General features: G+C 45.7%; 4 non-coding genes across 4 annotated transcripts; 3 read left to right on the forward strand and 1 right to left on the reverse strand.

Annotated features, from left to right (window-relative positions):
* The first annotated feature begins 1,376 nt into the window (after positions 1-1,376).
* TRNAT-UGU (transfer RNA threonine (anticodon UGU)) lies at positions 1,377-1,449 on the forward strand. Its single transcript has one exon. It is a non-coding gene; the product is annotated as a tRNA-Thr (tRNA).
* Positions 1,450-1,928: 479 nt separating this feature from the next.
* TRNAP-UGG (transfer RNA proline (anticodon UGG)) lies at positions 1,929-2,000 on the forward strand. Its single transcript has one exon. It is a non-coding gene; the product is annotated as a tRNA-Pro (tRNA).
* A 975-nt stretch (positions 2,001-2,975) lies between these two features.
* Positions 2,976-3,048, forward strand: TRNAV-AAC (transfer RNA valine (anticodon AAC)). The gene has a single exon. It is a non-coding gene; the product is annotated as a tRNA-Val (tRNA).
* A 356-nt stretch (positions 3,049-3,404) lies between these two features.
* On the reverse strand, positions 3,405-3,486 carry TRNAL-AAG (transfer RNA leucine (anticodon AAG)). The gene has a single exon. It is a non-coding gene; the product is annotated as a tRNA-Leu (tRNA).
* Between the last annotated feature and the right edge of the window lie 13,313 nt (positions 3,487-16,799).

Genomic DNA, 16,799 nt, shown 5'->3' on the forward strand with positions numbered 1-16,799 from the left:
GCTGAAACGCTCTAAATCATCAACTTAATTTTAATTAATTGATGAACCAATAAGATTATATTACAAGAAAAGATCTTTATTCAGCAGCTGCCCAAATCACCATACAGAACCTGCGAAATCCAAAATGCAACCAGTATTTATACATATGCGTATTCATGTTATTTCCTCCCCCCTCCATCCCAACTTTCTCCAGAAACATGCCCCAGTATCAACATGTCGCACATGCACTTCATAATTTTCTTAGTCCTGACAAAACAGATTAAAATATATGGTCGTTTTTGCTTCTAATGTCTCATCTGCATCTGTGGTCAACATCTTCAGATGTAGATGAAATGTCAGGAGCAACAACTACCAGAACACGTCCCAACAATTTGAGAAAACTACAAAAGTTAGTTGATTCTGGCTGTGAAAGACTTCGGCAACACATTAAAGTACATTTCTGGGCAGGAATGTTTCTCCACCTCCCCAGCCAAACATCAGTCCTGATAAGGACTCCTTGCCAGGTCAAACTAAACAATTAACTTTGATAACACTTATCTACTCTTGTTCCTCACTGTTAAACATAACAGGAAATTTTCCTACAATTCCATTCATTATAAAAACCTGGCTTGCCATCTCCAGCCCTGGAGGCTAACATCATTGCTTATCGATTTTCAACTTAAGCCATTCCTATATCCTCAGGATTCCATGTATTTATAGGTCGAATGCCCCAGACTTCCCATGCTACTTAGTGACAGCAGGTGAGCCAGACATATTGCTGCCCCAACAGGCCTCTGAGAGCCCATCACGTGGAAAAATAGTTTCTGTTCTCTTGAACTAATTTTTGTAAATTTAGTTATTCCCCATTTGACTCTCCAGTGCCATCCCACACTGCTCTCCCTTCTTCCATTTTGCCCTCACCAGAACAACCCTGTGATGCAGGCCAAGCTGTCATGAGCAGGAGTCTCGTGGCACCTTAAAGACTAACACGTTTTTTACTCTAATAACATCATTTGTTAGTCTTTAAGGCACCTAACACCCGACTCCTGTTTATTTTTGCCACAGCCAAATAATACAGCGGCCCGCTGAAGGGCGGTTCGAGGGCTATCTGCTTGCACTGTGCGTTTTGATCAGCAGGTGGCGCCGTTCCCATAAACACGCTTCTCCGTGGGTAGAGGCCGGAGAATGAAGTTGTTTTCCTGTCTTGAAATGCCTGCTTGAAAAGAAAAAATTAGGGCGGGACGCAATGCAGGATTTTAGGACCGATTTCACTGCAGAAATTCCTGAAAATAGTGGGTGAGCACGGCTGATAAACAAATAAAATAACATTGGGAATTGGAAAGGGAGCAAACAGAAAGCGTCTTGTCTAGAGAAAATAGCAGCATGCTTAGCATGTAGGCTCCATAGCTCAGGGGTTAGAGCACTGGTCTTGTAAACCAGGGGTCGCGAGTTCAAATCTCGCTGGGGCCTCATCTTTATTTTCCCCTCCTCTATGTCTACTTCATCCTGTTTCCCTTGCAATCTTTCGGAACAATCTTGTGCTTTGGTTAAAAAAACCTTTTTAAAAACCAATAATGTCTTTTGGGGGCAAATACTAACGACTAGCTTTAGGGAGTGTATTTGGCGCCCCTTATTCCAGCAGCTTCATCTGAAATGGGCATCTCTCTGAGCAAAGAGGGGCAAAGTGCTTGCACGGGTGATTCAAATGCATTTAATAACGTTTTGCTCGGGGTAGCTCGTACGTCTAATGTAGTACAGTTCTGATCTTCTTCCGCCAGACAGAAAAAAACAAAATGGACGCCGATGATTATAGCATTGTGCAAGAAAACGGCGTACGAAATGAAAGCGTGTTTTTTAAAAGAAGTCGTAGGAAAAAAATATTAGGAAATGCAAGCAGCACTGCATAAAGTGAAATTCAAGTAGGCAATGTTGAAGCCAGCTTCATATCTGGCTCGTTGGTCTAGGGGTATGATTCTCGCTTTGGGTGCGAGAGGTCCCGGGTTCAAATCCCGGACGAGCCCAATTTTTGCTTTCTATCCTCAAAAAAGGGAGCTTTTTCCTTTGTGACTTCCGACAGGAATTTTACGCCAGCCAGCCAAGTTTCTCACCTCCTCGCTACTTCTTGATCGTATCCAGAGAATCAGTACTGAGTTCTTTCGAAGTGGGGCAGGTTGCGCGGCATCTTTTTCTGTGCATAAGGGGAATTGCTAACTGAGGCCAAACGTCTCCTGGAAACAGCAACTTCCTCCACTTAGAGAAAAAGTTGTGAAGCTCTGGTAGTCAAACTGCGGCCCTCCAGATGTCCATGGACTACAATTCCCAGAAGCCCCTGCCAGCATTCGCATTCGCATTCGCTGGCAGGGGCTCCTGGGAATTGTAGTCCATGGACATCTGGAGGGCCGCAGTTTGACTACCCTGAACCAATAGAGGGGGATGAAGACTAAAATGTAGCCTAAGCGTGTGCGTTTAGTGATGCCTGCCTGCACACATTCATGGCTGTCTCGAATTTGCTAACATCCATCGGGAGGCAGGAAGTAACCCACGTGCTCTGGCTCCGACTTCGCTTTCTAAGCAACGCTTTTCCAAGTGTGAGGAACAAAGTTCGAGTCCAGAGGCGCCTTTAAGGCCAGCAAAGTTGAAATCTGGACATAAGCTTTCATGTGCGCGTGCGCTTCTTCTGGAACAATGAAACAGAAATTACCAGCCCATACATAGAGGTAGAGGGTCAGCGGCAAAGTTCGTATATACAGAATAATGAGGATTCACGGACCAGGCAGGAAAAAACAAGTTTAGGTTACCGTTTATATAGGTCAATTTATTGGGGTATAGATAGTAAAAGAAATAAATATGTCAAAAATGTAGCGTAATAAGCACGTCAGATTCGTTGATCTTAAAAGGGCCACTTTTGTTCTCCTACGATTGTTCACTTTAATCTAGTGAGTTACCCTGAACTGTTTGTGACTAAGGTAAAGTCAAGAAAAGGGTAGTGCATGGGGGTTTCTGTAGTGTAGTGGTTATCACGTTCGCCTAACACGCGAAAGGTCCCCGGTTCGAAACCGGGCAGAAACAACTATGTTAAGTTTTTTGCAAAATGGTTTCATTTCTACCTCAACAATTGGTTTCCCATTGATCCGGGAGGAGCAGAGCAAACAGCTGTCATTGTGTCTTTCGCTTCTACCCAATTATAATTTTATTCATTCATTTGGGGACATGCATAAACGAGCATTTTATCTTCCAGAATAAAAACATCGAAGAGGCATGTCAATTATTTTCATTTTTGCAAAACTTTTAGAGGTTATTCTGAATGTTAATGTTACTGTGAGAAAGAAACATATAATTAATCTGTTTAAAGAGTTGCAATATAATTATACAGTAAAAAAAACAATACAGGAAACTGGACAGCCAAAGTTCAAAACAAAACTAGTTGGCAGCGGTGGGATTCGAACCCACGCCCCCGAAGAGACTGGAGCCTTAATCCAGCGCCTTAGACCGCTCGGCCACGCTACCATATATGCAACATAATTTGCTGTCGCTGTCCATATTCTCCTCTTTGTTGGTCTTAAAAGTGCTTTTGGACTCTGATTTTGCTGGAATATTCGCTTAAATGAAAAATCAAAGGAATGTATTTCAGTTAACAAAAATTACAATGAACTGTAGAATTAGGACACCATTCTGAAGCACTGACATGACTCCCGTGCGCATGCCAAGAAACCCCTGCAACTCTTTGAGTCCAGATACGAAGTCCCCCCCCCCCCCCCCGTGTTCTCCGTGTCCGGCTGTAGGCTTCGCAGTCTTAAACAGGTGGGCAAAAAGACCTGATAGATGAAAGCAGCATCTTGAAATCATGTGGGAGAGCTTAACAAAAAATTAACAGGTGGGTGGGAGGGAGGGATGTCCTGTCTTGTTCCCAGAGGCTGACTGGGTGCAAGGGGGCCCGTAGAACTTTTTCCAGCGTGGAGGTACATAGCATCCCTCTAGTTAAAGGGACCAAGTCATTGTTTGCCCCTCCAGGTGCCTCGACGTTCAGCAGAGGGGGATGTAGACCTTACAAAGTGGTCTCAGCGACTATGATGCAGCCCCCCCCCCCCCCCGTTTGTTTGTAGCCTGCAGAAACTACTATTTCATTCATTTATTTGGGGATTTCTAAACTGCCTCTTTCCAAAAACTGATCTCTGGGCGGTGTACAACTGTAAAAAAAAAATACAAAACACAATTCATCGGAATAAAAATTCTAATTTTTTTAAAACTGTAAACTGCTTTGAGACTTCCTTGGGGTAGAGAAAAACAGGGTATGAGAACGGACTCTTCTTCTGAAGGCCGGGTTGGCAATGGTGCCAAGGTGGGCTCAAAGGCTTGCTGGCAGCAGTGGGAAAGGAAATGGGCCTGCTGGCTTGCTAGGAGCAAGGAAGCAGCAACTGAAGCCCATGGAGGCTGATCATTTCTCTTCTCTTCCTGCATATTTCTCACCTGGATGGGGCCAAAGGCTAAACTGCTCATGTTCTGAAGGAGAATGCGCCCCACAGCTCCCTGCGTATTTCAGCAACCAGTTTTTATCTCTCCCCTCCGGCCAATAAAGTACTATGTTCTCATTGTCTGTCAGTGAGCGATTGCTATGAAGGACGTAACGTTTGTGTATCATGCCAGCGCTGCTGAATACGCTGAGCCTCGTGGCACTGGCACAATAGTATCGAGGTGGAGATGGGGAGGATTTGTCTGGTTGTGGGGAAATCCAAGATGTGGTGGACCAGGAAAGAGCAAGCAACTTGTCAAACGTTGACATCGGTTGGCTCACGTCACGTCAACCGACGTGCAATCCGGCCATACAAGATCTGTATGATAAAGCAAGTTTTAGATTTTTCAAGCAGTCGTTTCCCATGATTTTCATAACGGCAGGAAAGAATCTCAATTGTGGCCCATCCGTTGATGTTTGGCATGGCAACAAGGATCATTCTTGCACAGCCACCTGGCCTTTGTGCTTCGCCTGCTCTCTGCTTCCCTCAGCAATCTCATTGGATCATCTGGTCTTATGGTAGCGGAAGCAGATATTCCTTCCATTGGGACCTTTTCGGTCCTGGCCCCAACCTGTTGGAATGAGCTCCCAGGAGAGCTGAGGGCCCTGATGGAACTTTCCCATTTCTGCAGGGCCTGTAAAACAGAGCTCTTTTTGGCTGAGGCCAGGGCAGGTAAGATCTGGGCCCCTCCCTGAGCTAGCAAGGTCATCAGGCTACCCCTGTGGCTGTCCTGAGGCAGTTTTTAAGAGCTGCAGGGAGGGAGTTTCTGTTGCCACCAGGGTGGATTTTAATGGGGGGCTATGGCTATTTTATGGCGTTTTTATAGTGAGGAATTGCTGTTACCCACCAGGGAGCCACTGTGTGGAAGTAGCAGGATATAAAGTGAATTATAAATACATACATATATGCATACATACATACATGATGGGTATTGGATTTGATTGCGGTGGACCCTATAGCATAATGAGGTTTATGCTGGAAGTGATGTCTCAGCATCGGCATGGTGCCATTTCCTCAATCACTTTTGCTTCCACTGCTCTACCAAGCAGCAGCAGGAGAGGAAAAGCTTGAGATATATAGCGGGAGACCTGGCCACTGTGGGTAATCCCTATCATTGGGACTGGCTCTGTCCCAGAGCCATCATTTTGCACTGGCTGCAGCTAGTGTACTCTGGATTTTGCCCTCAGCCTAACAAGATGCCATTATTTTATACTTAAACTGTTACCAGAATTAGACCTGTATTCAGGTCTAATTTATGATGGAGGAATTAGCAATTATAGGAGACAAATAATGGATCATGGAATCATAGAATCATAGATTCTATCCAATAGAGTTGGAAAAACCTCCTGGGTCATCTAGTCCAATACCCTGGACTAGGCAGGACACTCCCAACTCATCCACTGTAACCTGCCACCCTCTTGAACCTTCAAGAATCAGCCTCTCTGATTCTGTTAGAGGGGCAATGCGAGAGGGGCAATGAATGAAATACCTATATATAGATTCAAGTAGGTAGCCATGTTGGTCTGAAGCAGCTGAACAAATTTTGAGCCCTGTGGCACCTTTAAGGCTGACAGAGTTTTATTCAAGGTATGAGCTTTCATGTGCACACACACGCTTCTTCAGATACAAAGGTGCTGCTGGACTCAAATTTTGGCCTCCACCTCTGTATACAAAGAGAGTATTTAGTCAAAAATCTTAGGCAGACACAATTCTTAAAAATTAAAAAGGGTTTTTTTTATTGAAAACAGAACAAAAAGGTTTCCTGACATAGAGATACACAACTAGGCCAAATACATACAAGTTTCTAAGAAATAAAAGGAGGAAGATGGGGGAATTCAGAGTAGGGTTGGGTAATAGTTACCTGTTCCGGAAGAAGATGGTTCCAAAAGAGAAGCAGCCTGTTCTGCAGGCTGGGTGTCATGGATGGGAACCAAAACATGAGAACAAAGATGGTGGGTCTCTGTCCCTTTTTCATATCTAGTTTTGTACCTATAGGGCTTTGGGCAGGGCTCAGAAGCCCTGAGATAACGTTTGACAGGATTAAGTGGGAACTGTCAAAAGAGCGGATGGCACAGTACTGGTTGAACTGGGTATTGACAACAAAGTTTTTATTGGCTAAGTGGAGAAACTTCTGGAGGTGACATTAGGTTTCAGGTGTTCTTGAGGCATTGGCCAGATTTCCACGCTGGCTGGGAGGGACTTCCAGAGGACACAGACCCTTTTGTCAACAGGGTTTGATGCTCCAGTGAAAACAGAGCAGGAAGAGGCTGCCCAAAAGATTGCTCTATTCGGGGAAAAATGGAAGGTGAAACGATACAGCGTTGTGGAGGGGAATAGCCACTGAAACAAGTGTTGTTGCAGACCTTTGTCTTGGGTGGGGAGGAGAGGAGATAGCCTTTGCCTTTCATTGTGCAAATTAATTGCATGACTCTGGTGTCAACCAGGAAATTCTCCGGAGTGAGGCCAGATTTCACATGGATTTATTTGATCTATTTCTGTTACTCAAAGCTTCTGGCTTGTCCATACTTTATTATTATTATTATTATTATATTTATATTTATACCCCGCCTCCCCCCGAAGGCTCGAGGCGGCTTACATAAACCCGTCCCCTAAAACCATAAAATGACAATAAAAACCAATGATTTACAATAATTGTAACAGCGATGGCGTAGCCTACTCATTTGCTCTCCGCATCCTCATCTACGGTGGGGGGTGACGCTCTCTACCACCAGTTTGTGAGGGGGGGGCTGATCTTCTTTCCGCCCGGCCTCAGTTATAAGCCTGGCGGAAGAGCTCCGTCTTACAGGCCCTGCGGAATGCTGGTAATTCCCGCAGGGCCCTCAGCTCTTCCGGGAGCTCATTCCACCAGGTTGGGGCCAGGACCGAAAAGGCCCTGGCCCTAGTCGAGGCCAGGCGGGCTTCCTTGGGGCCGGGAACGACCAGTAGGTTAGCCCCCGCAGAGCGTAAAGCCCTGCGGGGGATATAGGGCAAAAGGCGGTCCCTCATATATGCTGGGCCTAGACCACGGATGGCCTTGAAGGTCAAAACCAAAACCTTGAACCTGATCCGGAAGGCGACCGGTAACCAATGCAGCTGCCTCAGAACTGGCTGGATGTGAGCCCTCCATGGTGTAGCTGTGAGGACTCTAGCAGCCGCATTTTGGACGAGTTGCAGTTTCCGGATCAAGCCCAGAGGCAGGCCGGTGTAGAGCGAGTTACAGAAATCTAGTCTAGAGGTGACCGTCGCATGGATCACTGTGGCCAGGTGTTCAGAGGACAGATAGGGCGCTAGTAGCCGAGCCTGGCGAAGATGGAAAAATGCCCGGCTAGCTACCTGTTTAACCTGTGCCTCGAGTGTTAGTGAGGCATCGATGGTCACCCCTAAATTCCTGGCCTGAGATGCGATATTAAGTTGCGTCCCGGCCAGAAAGGGTAAGCGCGCTTCCTGATCTGCCCCCCTACGGCCCAACCACAGAACCTCCGTCTTGGAGGGGTTGAGTTTCAGGCGACTCTGCTCGAGCCATCCAGCTACGGCTTCCAAACATCTGGCAAATGGATCTGGGGGGGAGTCCGGGTGGCCATCCATGAGGAGAAAGAGCTGGGTGTCATCAGCGTACTGGTGGCAACCCAGCCCATAGCTCCGTACCAGTTGAGCCAGAGGGTGCATAAAGATGTTAAATAATGTAGGAGAGAGCACCGAGCCCTGTGGGACCCCACAAGGGAGCCGGTAAGGGCCCGATACTTCCTCTCCCACGGCTACCCTCTGTGTCCGGTTTTGGAGGAAGGAGCGTATCCAGCGTAACGCTGTACCCCTTATCCCCGTACCGGCAAGGCGGCTCGCTAGCAGCTCGTGATCGACCACGTCAAACGCGGCCGACAGATCTAAAAGAACTAGCACAGCAGAGCCACCTCGGTCAAGCTGGCCGACTTGCTTATGAACCAGGAATACAATAGAGGTGTGCAACCACACTTCCCGTTGCACAGTTCAAGGAATAACTGGAGCTGCATCACAAATAATCATTTATGTTGTGTCACTTAACACTTATTTTATTCATTTATTTACTGGCTTGCTTAGTCATGCATTTGTTTTATTAATGAGAATTTTTGCCAGTCCTATTCCTGGAGGTATTACCAACAAATAATGGAAACAAATTGGATGTTATAGATAAGAAGAAGAGTGGTTTTTTATATGCCGCTTTTCTCTACCTGAAGGAGTCTCAAAGCAGTTTACAATCACCTTCCCATTCCTCTCCCTACAAGAGACACCCTGTGAGGTAGGTGAGGCTGAGAGAGCCCTGATATTACTGAAGAAGAAGAGTTGGTTCTCATATGCCACTTTTCTCTACCCAAAGGAGTCTCAAGGTGGCTTACAATCACCTCCCTTTCCTCTCCCTACAACACTTTCCTTATATGAGCTGCACTAAAATTGCTTTGGCTTGCACTGAGAAATTTTGGGAGACGGATGGGATTCAAGGTGGGCACTGAGTTACAGATTGGCCATTTCAAAACATCTTCTGCCCAAACCGTAACTTCTCCCATAGCCTAGGGGTCATCTTGACTTCTTATACCTTGCATGATGCTGCTGACTTTTTTCATTCCCTCTTTGAAGAAACGCATTGATGTGTTCAAGGATAACCTAGCAAAAGTCCACCAAGTGTCCCAAGATTATCTCAAATCTGTTTGTGCTAAGCATGCTATACAGCGGTGGTTCTCATCCTGGGGGTCAGGACCACTTTGGGCGTTGAATGACCCTTTCCCAGGGGGTGCGGCAGGGCAAGCAGCTTGGCTGGGGGGGTGTGCCATCCCTACAACAGCCTTGCAGGGTAGATCGAGATAGAGCATTCATCTGTCTGGTGGGCATGGTGGGTCAAGAGGCAGAACTGAACTGAGAAACCCCAGAAAAAAAACAATTTATATACCATCATGAACCATGGATCTTCACGCCATTGGTCAGTTTCGGTTTAATTTCTGTGAAAGAACACTTGCATCATTTTATGGTTGGGGAACTGTATGAAAGGCTTGTGGCATTAGGAAGGTTGAGAACCATTGCTATACAGAGATGGGGTCGTGCAGAATATGGTTGGGAAGCATAGCTGTATACATGTCCACCACAGCCCCTCCCCTTCCCACCCCCTCCAGGCACATCACTGGCCAATTTGGGAAGGATGGGGGCGGGTTGACATATCGCCTGAGAACTGTTTAACAAATTTTAAAAATATATTAAAAATTAATTAACTCCCACCCATGAAACCCTGGTTGAGAAAGCCTGAAATATTTATTTATTTATTTATTTATTTATTTATTTATTTATTTATTTATTTATTTATTTATTTATTTATTTATTTATTTATTTATCATACTTCTATACCGCCCTCCCCAGAGGCTCAGGGCGGTTTACATTATAACAGAAAACAATACATAAAACAGTCTGTAGAACATGTATAACTGATAAGGAAATAATAAGGAAAGAGCTGTATTTGATATGCTGAGGATTATTCTGGAAATCCATTCCAGTGTCCTGAAATATTTGCTAAGTCCCCAAAGCACTGGCCATTCATATGTGGTCAGAATGATCTCTTAAACAATTTGCTAAAGCCTGCAATCACAACTCCTTTGCATACTTTTCAAGGGACAGCAGATTGCATCATCTTGAGATGGCATTTATTTCATTTCCATTTCCGGGTAGGAGAGCCTCTGGGCCTGATTTATGATAGAGTCTCCCTATTGCTTTTGCTGGCATCTTATGCTTTGAGCTTGCAATAAAGGTGTGTGTATGTGTCCTGTAGCATCACATTGTCCTGTCCTAGGGGTACTGACGTAAAAGGATACGAAAGCAGATTCCCAGCACTGGTTCGTCTCTCCTATCCACTGCTTTCAGTCTGAATTTCCCTATAGAGACTTCCCTTCCATTCAGCCTTTCAACATCTCAAATAAGCCAAGCATATCCCTCCAGGCAATTCACTTTTTCATAATGGTCTTCTCTGTCTCTGACCCTTGTACCCCTCAATTTCCATCTTTCCAAGAGCTAGAGCAAATGGGCCATTGGGACCCTCAGCGTTAGTTCCGGTTATATGGTAACAGCCCAGCCTGCTCACTCATGAGAATTAGCCTAATATTCGTTGTAGGTGTGAACCACACAACACAGCTAAGGTGACCAGATTTTAACATTGGTAAAGCGGGACACCATTGACTGGGGGGGTCTTGATTAAAATTTGGCCTATATGGAGCAACAAAAATTTTCATAGAACACATAGAATGTAAAAATAGTATTGTAATATATATACTTTTAATTTCAACATAAGTATATTTTGCCAGGTGCCCCCAGATGTCCCTCCAAAAGTGAGACAATCTGGTCACCTTAAGCTATGAAGAACTTTCTGGGAAAGGGACAGACAAAGACAGATAACTAGCCCCACCTTTCTCTGCAAGGGATTGATGTTTTGTACATACACCTTTTAATGATATCATATTCGTGCACATTTTAAACCTGTTAAAATAGTCTTTCTTTGGCTGGATGCTCTGGGCACAAGCAGTTTCTCCTGCTGGAAAGGGAAACAGCCCAGTTTCAGGACTTTGGTGTCTTGGTGGCCAAACCATGGCTCTCCAGATGTCCGTAGACTACAGTTACCATGAAACCCTGTCAGCTGGCAGGGGCTCATGGTAATTGTATTCAATGGACATTTGGAGAGCTACAGTTTGGCCACCAATGAGTCAGTTATGTGTAGCGGTTCTCAACCATCCTAATGCCGCAATCCTTTAATTCAGTTCCTCATGTTGTGGTGACCCCCAACCATAAAATTATGCAAGGGTTCTTTCACAGAAATTAAATCGAAACTGACCAATGGTGTGAAGATCCATTGTTCATGATTGTATATAAATTGGGTTTTTTCCCCGGGGTTTCTCAGTTCAGTTCTGCCTCTTGTCCCACCATGCCGGTCTCGCTCTTTTCCACTGCTCCAGACAGAAGAACGCTGTATCTCGATCTACCCCGCAAGGCTGTTGTGTGCATAGCACCCCCGACCCGGCCAAGCTGCTTGCCCCGTCGCGACCCCTGTGAAAGGGTCATTCGACCCCCAAAGGGGTTCCGACCCCCAGGTTGAGAACCACTGTGTTAGCTGATATTTGAACAGCCATTAGGTGGCTTTACTTCAGGTGGATTGCTGCCTCATGTGTTTATTATTCCCTGGCATACTAGCTTGTGGACTGTTTCAAAGCAGATTAAGGCAGCAAGTGGATAATCATTCAGTGATTATAGAAGCGACGAAGAGGAGAGCGACGAAGATGATCTGGGGCCAAGGGACCAAGCCCTATGAAGATAGGTTGAGGGACTTGGGAATGTTCAGCCTGGAGAAAAGGAGGTTGAGAGGGGACATGATAGCCCTCTTTAAGTATTTGAAGGGTTGTCACTTGGAGGAGGGCAGGATGCTGTTTCTGTTGGCTGCAGAGGAGAGGACACGCAGTAATGGGTTTAAACTTCAAGTACAACGATATAGGCTAGATATCAGGAAAAAAATTTGCACAGTCAGAGTAGTTCAGCAGTGGAATAGGCTGCCTAAGGAGGTGGTGAGCTCCCCCTCACTGGCAGTCTTCAAGCAAAGGTTGGATACACACTTTTCTTGGATGCTTTAGGATGCTCTGGGCTGATCCTGCGTTGAGCAGGGGGTTGGACTAGATGGCCTGTATGGCCCCTTCCAACTCTATGATTCTAGGATTCTATAAGCTGAATAACTGAGAACCAGATAATCTCTCACAACAAGTTGGATAGTTATGGTAAACCAGCTATTTCAGAACTTGAGGATCGACAGATAAAATTTATTTAAATGAACTCTTATATGTGAATAAAGGGAAAGAGATGTTAAGAAAGCCAACTGAGCTTGAAGAGTTCTTGAATTCAGAGGGTAGAAAGTTTTCCATATGTATGCCTTATTTTTTTTAAACATTCCTTAAACCCAGTAAGAACTTTTCTGGTAGATGGGGAAAAGATCTAGATACAAACCTAGAAGAAGCAAATTGGAGATTTATATTTAATCGAGGTATTTTTTTTCACCGTGAGTCTAGGATTAAAGGAAAATTTGCTTAGAATGATTCAGACATAGCATAAGTGAAATTGAATAAAAATGAACACACTACATGCTGGAATTGTAGGGAAGAGAAGGCCAATTTTTTTCCATATATGGTGGCAATGCGATTGTGCCATTATCTGTTGGGAATAGGTGGTACAAATAATGCCAAAGCAAAAATTCCTTGAAAACTTGACACATTGTTAGTAAATTATTTACCCATGAATTCTGGTGAAAAATGAATTCTTGCCCTATGTTTATGGCCACCAGACTTATTAACTTGGGAACAAAAACTTGGAAACCAAAAGTTCTCCCAAAGATTCAAGGTCAGGTAATAAAAATCCAAGAGTTACATGCTTTAATTAAAATAACAGCCTAGCAAAAACAATCAAGACATTTATAGGTTAGAGCTTTATTGGTCAAGAGTGAAGTTAGTAATTAGCAGCATTGCTAGAGCAATAAAATCATTTCTGTTTGTTTTGTCTTCTTTTAAATGATAATGTTTTAAGTTGTTAAGTAGGCATGCAGTGTAGCTGGTATTTGATATCTTTTTGAGCACTACACCAGAGGCAGCTTGGTGTAGTGGTTAAGAGAGACAGCTTCTAATCTGGCGAGCGGGGTTTGATTCCCTGCTCCTCTGGATGCAGCCAGCTGGGTGACCTTGGGCTTGTCACAGCCCTGATAGTACTGTTCTGACTGAACAGTAATCTCAGGGCTCTCTCAGCCTCACCTCCCTCACAGGGTGTCCGTTGTGGGGAGAGGAAGGGAAGGCAACTGTAAGCCGCTTTGTGGCTCCTTCTGGTAGAGAAAAGTGGCATAGAAGAATAAACTCTTCTTCTTCTTCTTAAATGTATTTGTAAAACTGTATCTTTTTATAATAAATAGTTTTAAAAATATTTAGGCAGCAGGTTGAGTTGGAATGAAGGAGGAAGAAGGTCTGGCTTGGCCCTGGACTGGGGCTGTCCCCACTGCTAAAAGACTTCCTTCAGGTCATGCAATGGGACCAGGGCTGCCTCCTATGGCAGACCTCAATGACGCAGGTAGGCAGCCAGGTGAAGTGCTGGGGATAGTGCCCGGACTGGCTGGTGCCCCTCCACCTCTGGTGCCCTGGGCATTCTTGAATGGGTGCCCTGGCTATTAGTCATGATGGATAAATGCAACCTACAATTTCTGAGGCACTATGACATTAATAGAATCATAGAATCATAGAGTTGGAAGGGGCCATTCAGGCCATCTAGTCCAACCCCCTGCTCAACGCAGGATCAGCCCTAAGCATCCTAAAGCATCCAAGAAAAGTGTGTATCCAACCTTTGCTTGAAGACTGCCAGTGAGGGGGAGCTCACCACCTCCTTAGGCAGCCTATTCCACTGCTGAACTACTCTGACTGTGAAAATTTTTTCCTGATATCTAGCCTATATCGTTGTACTTGAAGTTTAAACCCATTACTGCGTGTCCTCTCCTCTGCAGCCAACGGAAACAGCGTCCTGCCCTCCTCCAAGTGACAACCTTTCAAATACTTAAAGAGGGCTATCATGTCCCCTCTCAACCTCCTTTTCTCCAGGCTGAACATTCCCAAGTCCCTCAACCTATCTTCATAGGGCTTGGTCCCTTGGCCCCAGATACTGGCTGCTAGAACTGACTGTGGAAGACAGCTAGAAGCTTAAAGCCCCATTTTTGAACCTCCCAGTGGTATCTGGTTGACCAGTGAGAGAAACAGAACGAACTTTTGGGGTCATTGGCAAAATCTAGGAGGATTCTTCTTATATCCTAGATCAGGGGTCTTCAACCCCCGGTCTGCGGCCCGATACCGGGCCGCTAAGGCCATGGTACCAGGCCGCCAGCGGCCGCGCCTGCCTCCCCCTCCCGCAGCGAGAGGAGGGGAAGAGGCAGGCGCAGCCGCTGGCACGGCAGCGACGCAAACGCGCACGTGTGGAGCCGCCGCACATGCGTGTTTGCGTCCCCTGCTGGCGAAAACGCGCACGTGCGGCTGTTCTGCGCATGCACGTTAGCGCCACCTAGTGGCGAAAACACACATGCGCGGCAACTGCGCGTGCACGTTTACGTGCAGCTGCTGTGGCCGGGCCGCCGGCTCTCTCCCACCCTCGGAGGCGGTCCCCGACTACAAGAAGGTTGGGGACCGCTGTCCTAGATGTTGAAGTATACACAAGACCATATTAAAAAAGTCTCTTTTGTAGACTTTAGGATAAAGGCTTCAACTTCCCTCTCTTCCATGACTATGATGGGGAGGAAAGCATGGCTGATAATGACTCATCTTACACAACATCTTTTTGGAGGGGAACCAGGGCTCACCAACCTTTCCAGGAAACAATAAGCAATAAATTATGCTGAGAACACATAACCAGAAACAGTAAACTTTGCACAGCCACACCGGGGAGACGGAGGAATGCCCTGCAGAGAAATGTCTGAGCCGGTTTAGGCACCCCCCACTCATGGGGCACACTGGCAATTGTCCCCTTCGATGCTCTTTTCCTGCTGATATCTAACAGCCTGAGCAGGCTCCAGCAAGCTGCTGTAATTGCCTCCAGATGTTCTGGGCCTGGGCTGAACACCATGGCCCATAGTGCTGGGAGGAGCCCCACCAGTGACCACTGGGCCCCTCTCTCCAACCTCATGTTCCTTTTCCTCTCCCCATGCCATCTTTCTGGAGGTCAGCCCCATTGTTTAATCTGGGGCTTCCTTCTGAGTGGACCTGCTTAGCCTTGCTCCCAATAAATGAGGTAAGGTAAAGGTAAAGGTATCCCCTGTGCAAGCACTGAGTCATGTCTGACCCTTGGGGTGACGCCCTCTAGCGTTTTCATGGCAGACTCAATCCGGGGTGGTTTGCCAGTGCCTTCCCCAGTCATTACCGTTTACCCCCCAGCAAGCAAGCTGGGTACTCATTTTCCCGACCTCGGAAGGATGGAAGGCTGAGTCGACCTTGAGCCGGCTGCTGGGATTGAACTCCCAGCCTCATGGGCAAAGCTTTCAGACAGCTGCCTTACCACTTTGCACCACAAGAGGCTCTAAGAAATGAGCTAGTGGGGCTTTATTTCCTCTTTTTGACTGCTTGAATCATAGAATCATAGAGGTGGAAGGGGCCATTCAGGCCATCTAGTCCAACCCCCTGCTCAACGCAGGATCAGCCCAGAGCATCCTAAAGCATCCAAGAAAAGTGTGTATCCAACCTTTGCTTGAAGACTGCCAGGGAGGGGGAGCTCACCACCTCCTTAGGCAGCCTATTCCACTGCTGAACTACTCAGACTGTGAAATTTTTTTCCTGATATCTAGCCTATATCGTTGTACTTGTAGTTTAAACCCATTACTGTGTGTCCTCTCCTCTGCAGCCAACGGGAACAGCATCCTGCCCTCCTCCAAGTGACAACCTTTCAAATACTTTTGAAAGTATTGAATGCTAATCTCCATTCTGCTTGGCAAAGCCTATACCTTTCAGGGAATGGGTTTTATGCCATCACTTTGGTGTCATGTATATATGTAAGATCCATCACTGCCCATACGGGTTTGTGCATCAGCATCCATGCCATTGAAACGATCCCATCTTGAGATGGGATCTGCCAGCTTTGTATTGGATTGTTTTCTACACGTTTATTGGATAGGACGTCAGTTCCCATCTGAAGTTGGGTTGGTATTTGGTTGCTAAGGTAATTTCCTGTTTCTTCCTGTCAAGTCACAGGTGACTTATGGGGACCCCTGTAGGGGTTTCAAGACAAGAGACATTCAGAGGTGGTCTGCCACTGCCTGTCTCCATATCACATCCCTGGTGTTCCTTGGAAGACTCCCATCCATTTCAACAACCTCCTGGAGAACACTTATGGCATCTTTTTGGTATTTAGCTTTGGGTCTTCCTCTCTTGACTATCGAGTATTCAAAACATCTTTTTTCATGAGAAGATATGTAAGAGTTCACTATATTGTGCCATCCACTGTACTTCATATGACCTTCAAGTAGGTGTTGGTCATCTGGAAAACTTTCTCAGTTGAGAAAGAGAAATGGCTCAAATTTTGAATCATGCTGTATTTGCTCATAGCCAACCACTTTCAGCCTATAAATAAGAAAGCTCACCTCTGTCCTTTACTTGCCATCCAACCATGGACCAGATCTGTAAGTGACAGACCTTCTGTAATGTCAGAAGGCTTTGAACACTAAATTAGTTTGATGATATTTAAACATTTGTAAAATTATTATTATTATTATTATTATTATTAGTAGTAGTAGTAGTAGTAGTAGTAGTA

The sequence above is a fragment of the Paroedura picta genome, chromosome 3 (genome assembly GCF_049243985.1).
Source record: "Paroedura picta isolate Pp20150507F chromosome 3, Ppicta_v3.0, whole genome shotgun sequence".
In the NCBI taxonomy this organism is placed as follows: Eukaryota; Metazoa; Chordata; class Lepidosauria; order Squamata; family Gekkonidae; genus Paroedura; species Paroedura picta.